The sequence below is a fragment of the Thamnophis elegans genome, chromosome 4 (assembly GCF_009769535.1).
Source record: "Thamnophis elegans isolate rThaEle1 chromosome 4, rThaEle1.pri, whole genome shotgun sequence".
Classification (NCBI taxonomy): domain Eukaryota; kingdom Metazoa; phylum Chordata; class Lepidosauria; order Squamata; family Colubridae; genus Thamnophis; species Thamnophis elegans.
Window position 1 is genome coordinate 58,251,905 of NC_045544.1, and position 6,354 is coordinate 58,258,258.

Sequence of the window (6,354 nt, forward strand, 5' to 3'; positions counted from 1 at the left end):
CTCCTCTATGTTTTCTAATGTTATAGGATGTTTAGTACTGTTTCATTTTGCTTTTTTATATGGGGGAGTGGGGCAGGCATGTGTTCATCCTGGCAAACCTGAGTGCTGCAGTGATTCACCATTTTTATTTTAACATGTTATATGGTGGGCCAGAGACATGCAATCAGTGCTAGATGCTTGGGCCTATTGAATAACAAGCTGACTTCTCATTTTAATTCTTTTTAAAATAACTAAGGAGAAGATTAGACAGGCAAGGCATGTTGCCTGTCCTTATAGTTCATGCCTTTGTAGCTTTTAATTGTCTCAGGCTGTAAGAAAGGATATTTTGGGGACAGGGTATAAGATACGATACTTGCAGGAAGCCAATAAGTGTTGAAAAAATTGGAAAAATAAATGGTAAGATCTCTTTCAACCACACCAAAAAGAAATCCTGGAAACAGCAGATGGATGAAAGATTAGATTTAAGAGATCAGAGAGTGAGAGAGAATGATAGAGACTGGGGCTGCTACCCCACTCCCTTATGTTTTTTTATACTGGTTGGTCAGAAAACAGTTTTGTAGGACAACTTACAGATGCTAAAAATAGTTACAAATCAAATTTTCTCTCCTTATTTGGGGATGGAATTCTGGCATATACAGAGCTCAGCTTTATAATTTTAACGTGAACTTGTACAATTTGCATTGACCTAGGCCAGTGTAGTTCAACCTTGACAATTTTAAGATGAATGACTTCAAATCCCAGAATTCCCCAGCCAACAATGTGAAAGTTGTCAAGATTGAGAAACCCTGATCTAGGCATTATGAGGATTCTTTGGCCTGTCCAATCATGAATATAGTTTCATGTATTGGTGTCTTTGGTGTTTACATTACTAAAGATTAATGTTTACATCCATGCACTTCTTTTTTTAGGATTTCACATATGGGGAAATCTAGGATTACTTATTCTGGAAAGAGAACAAAATACACAGATAATTTATTAATGATTTAACCATGATTTTCCATATATAGACAAATGTAAGATACATTTCCCGAGAGAGAAAAAAATCTTTCAGCTTCCACATTCCAGTTCAGTAATAGTTGGCTGAAAGGGGCAGGGAAATCCTGGTTGTGATGGCTTTGCTTGTTTGTTTCATAAATGGAATGAGAGGAAGTACAATTCAGAATCAGCTTGTAATGTTTAATTAGGACTAAAGATCAAAACAAGATAGAATGCCTAGATCAGGGGTGTCAAACTCAATTTCATTGAGGACCGCATCAGGGTAGTGTTTGACCTCAGAGAGGTAGGGGAGGGGCATGGCTATGGTGGGCATGGCCAGCTTGATGTCACTCATGTTGGGGACACTTGTGGCAGCCTGAGCACTCTGCCAGCAAGAACGGGCTCCCAAGCTGTTTTGGGCTGCAACAGCCTCCTGCACCCCTATGCCAGTGAAAACGCAGCTCGGGAGGGACATGTGCGGCTCCCCCATGCCCAATTTTTGACCATGGCAACCTTCTGCAGCCCTCTGCCAGTGAAAACTGAGCTCGGGGGGGCACACATGCGGCCCTCCCTAGCTCCATTTTCACTGGCAGTGGCACCATGGGCCGGTGCTTCACTGTTTCCACGGGGGCCCCGTGGGTCAGATGTAAGCACCCCATTGGCCTTGAGTTTGACACCCCTGGCCTAGATTTTCTGATGAAATAATCCATGTCCAAGTAGGGACTTAAGTATTTCCATGAAACAATATTTATGGTTCAGAGACAATATATAACTCTGATAACCTTTAAATCTGATAACCTTTATTGTGGCATAAGGTTTCATATATTCCAGTTTAGCAGTGAATAGCCTGGTGAATCTACTTGGTTTTTTTCCTTAATAGAACTCTGACATTCGGCGAATGCACCCAGTCTGTTTGGATGTGCAAAGTGATGAATGGTGGAAGGATCGTTGTAGTTTTTACTACTGTATGCATTCTACATTAGTAGAAAGTATAGTCTATTATGAAGGAAGTTATCACACCTTATATTGATAAAAGATGCTACTCGCTGCTCTCTGTGTGGATGCCATCATTTTGATTGTGATATTGTATTCTAGAAGGGGGCCAGGATTGTGATTAAGTCCACTCTGTTGAGTTTGTGAACATTGCAGGCCCACATTAATAACTGGAATATGGAGACAGCAGAATAGAAGAGAAAGAACTGGAGAAAAAAATCACAAAATATAAAGACCTGCAAATAGAAATAGAACAACTGTGGCAAAAGAAAGTAAAAATAGTACAAATAGTAATATCCCTCTTGGATCCAATCCTTAGAATACCACTGGCATTGACAAAAATCACCACTGGTGAATTGCAAAAGGCAGCTTTACTTGGAACAGTTTACATCCTGTGATGATACGTAGCTTTAACACTATCAAACAACATCTGCCTATTCCAAATTCATGGAAAAGATTTAATAGCTGGATAAAAGTGCCAAATCCAGTCTAAACCATAAACTATGTGACCAACCATAATAATAATCCCAAATCCTGGAGAAGGACTTGACAGAGGGACAAAAATGCCAAATCCAGTCTGGATGACATCTGAATGACTGTGAGACCAACCATAATAATTTAAGCTTGGATGACACATTACTCTCAATGACTCAGGGAGGCTATATGTATACATAGCCAATACTTTCATGATCAGTTTCAAATCCAAGCTAGTATATTTCTATTTGAGTAGATCCTGTTTTGTATTGAAACTGGGCAACCGACATGTTTGTTTGGTCTAAACAAGACATGCACAATTTTCTTAAACAAGATATGCATGATCTTCTTGGAAAATGATTCACTGAATTTTGTTCCAAAAAAGCCAAGCCAAGCCAAACCAAACCAAACCAAACCAAACCAAACCAAAATCCACTGGTAGGGAAGAAACTTCATTCAGCTAAAACTTCGTATTTGTCAATCTATTTGTAACATAGAGACAAGCTATTTTTACTGCTACTGTAGTAAGTACAGCTTGCATTTCCAATCAAGAATTTTCTTCTGCAATCATCCTGCCTGATTGATGTACTGTCTCTTTCGCATTGTCCTTCAGTTGTCACTGGGCTATGATGGATTTTTTAAAGTTGCTTCTTCCATTTTCCTCCTTACACAACAAAATGCCCAAAGACCAAAAAAAAGTCTCTTGTTTAGTAGAACTAGGACTTTTTTCTTTGAAAGTCATTCTAACTTTCAGGAAATTTCTTCTTAGTACTAGATTGCTTCTCTCCTTGATTAGTTTCCATTCATTTCTTTGAAAAATAGATTGATCTCCTCTTCTTTGTGGAAGTCTCTTAGATATTGGAACATTGCTATCATGTCATTCCCCGTCCTTTTTTTCATTAAATTAGACATACCTAATTCCTGCAACCATTCTTCATATGTTTTAGCCTCCAGTCCCCTAATCATATTTGTTGCTTTTCTCTGCATTTTTTTCTAGAGTCTCAACATCATTTTTTCCCTAGCAACCAAAACCAATATTTCAAGTCTCGCCAAGGCATTATAAAGTGGTATAACCCTTTATGTGATCTTGATTTTATCCCTCTGTTAATGCAAACTCTACTGGTTTTTTTGATGGCTGCAGACACTGTTGGCACATATTTAAGTGATTGTCCACTAACTTTCTAAGATCCCTTTCATAGTTACTACTGTTGAGCCAGGTACCACCTATTCTATACCTGTGCATTTGGGTTTTCTTGCCTAAATGTAGAATCTTGCTTTTCTTACCATTGAATTTCATTTTATTAGATAAGTTCCAGTGTTGAGGTCTGTCAAGATCCATCAAGATCTGGATCTTGAGCTTATCTTTTGGAATGTTGGCCATTCCTGCCAGCTTGATGTTGGTCAGCCAGTTATGAATCCATCTGTGAGCTGTCTAACACACATTTCTATCTTATCAAATAGTAGATTGTGATCTACTTTATCAAACACCTTACTGAAGTCTAAGTAAATTATATCCACAGCATTTTGCTGGTCCACTAATTTTGTCATATTGTCAAAGAATATAATAAGATTTGTCTGATACAACCTGTTTCTGAAAAACACATGTCGGCCTCTGGCCATGTCTTTGCTTGCCTCTAGATGTTCTCAGATTCATTGTTTGATTATATTTTCTAGACTCTTCCCAGATATTGATGTCAGGCTGATAGGTCTGTAGTTTCCTGGATCCATTTTTTTTCATTTTGGATGAGGGAAACTACACCAGCCCTTTTCCAGTCATCTGCTAGATTCCTGGTGCTCCAGTATCTTTGAAAGATGGCTCAGTGATTCTCTCTCTCTCTCTACCCACCCACCCACATCTGCACTCCCCCACATGTGCACTTTGTATCTGGAGGGGGATATGTTCAAACAAAAATGCCATCACTGTTGCCATTATATAGAAAATAGCTCTAAGCCTGGTCACATGATAGCTGAGGTATAATAGTAGAACATCTTGACACCAGTGAAGGATGCATCAGAAGATTGGTCATAGATAACTGTTGTGACTCAGCAGAAGTTTGCTGTGAGTTGAGTCGGGATGCAGGAATAACAATGCAGCTGGGGCTGGTTAGTGTGGTCTTCTGGAGATAAAAGGACTGATGGTGCCACGCCCTAGTTGCAGAAGTCAACGTTTGTCATTCGTGCATGGTTCATTGATCATCAGTCGTGGTTTGTTTGTGAGAGACACTTGGATAAGTGATTTGCTTTCTGTAACCCTGATTCAAAGAGACACTTGGAGAAGTGATTTGCTTTGTAAGAGATCTTTGTTTTTGCATTCTGTTATCTTCTTGCCAGAGACTTTATTTATGTTTATTTTTGGGCTTGCAGCCAGCGTGAGCCGAGGCTGATAAAGTTCTTTCCTTTTAAGTCTGTCTGACTGTCGTCTTTGAAAGAGCGAAGAAGGGGGTACAGAACAGATAACTATGAACATTATATGATTTTAAAGACTATAGTGAAAGCAAAGGTGAAAAACACTATTGCACACAGGAACAATAATAACATTGGCTTCTTTGGTACGTGCTATAATTAGTAACACATTAGCAATGAAAAATCTGAGTAAGTGTAAAAGAATATGTTTGCCACTCAGTCCACTTAACGGCCTTTTTATTGTGGATACTTCCCATTTTATGATATTTTAAGAACAGTGTTTAGATTTTTATATCTTTATTTTTTCAATCTATGTGACAACTCTTTTAATTTTTGATATATGCTTTAAGTAATTGCCTCATTAATTTGTAGCTGGGAAATAAATTCATTCAATTTGGTTTACATACAGTTGTATTTTCACAATCAAGGTAGCAGAAACCATGCATTTAACATGAAATATTGCAATGGTGAGCTAAGGGCTAAGTAGTTTGTGCGAAGGGAGTCCCATCCTCTGTTGATGTCTTTGTTGGCTTTGCTGGCTAAAGATCATTGATCCTAATGGATTAATTTTTCAAAGCAGTGCTTGGGCCAGTGATACATATATTCCCTAATTTGGTTTGCATTTGCACTTAAGTACAGTATTATTGAAGAGAAAATGGTGCCAAAACTAACTTGGAGCAATTCATAGTTCAGTGTGGTGAAGAAATATTGTCTACATATAATTGTAGGTTTGAACAAGAAAGAGCTCTTGAAAGTGCACTGTTATTCATAATTTAAAAAAGTTATAAGAATATCTTTTCCTTTAAGATTAAAAAAATGTCGGGGGGGGGAAGGGAAGTGGGGTGTTAGGGGGGAGGGGGGAGGGGGGATATATAGTAGGTGTTAGATTTCAAAGTAACGCGACTGCACTTGTATACTCTTGCTCTTTAATTCCACTGTAAAAATAGGACAAGCTGAATATATTAATAGATAGTAGAAATACACCGAAGGGAGGAGTAGAGGGATAGAAGAAAGAGGGGTAGAGACGGTGGGAGAGAGGATTGGAGGGAGGGTGAGAAGGAAGGGAGGGAGTGTACCGGGAGAGAGGAGTGATAGAGGGGGAGGGGAAGTAGGGTAGAGGGGAATGATGGAGGGAAGATGGAAAGTTGGGGGGGGGGCAAAGAAAGGGTGTATGGAGGGTCGAAGAGGTACATTGGGTTTCTATTTTGGGGGTATTGTTGACAAGAGGAATGGCTGTGTTTATTGTTTAATGTTATATGGCCCCGGTTATGCACAGTATATGTGACTGTACGAAATGAAAATGGAAAAATAAAAACACATTAACAATCAAGATTAAAAAAAAAGAAAGAAGATTCTTCTCTTCTCCTATAGAGTCCATATGTGGATTTTATTTTTCCACTATAAGAATTCAGAAACCTCAATGAGTGTGTGTATGTGTTTATGGGACTCAGCCAGGATAGCAAGAAGGTGATGTTTGTGAGCATGCATATACGTGAGTAAATGTCCACA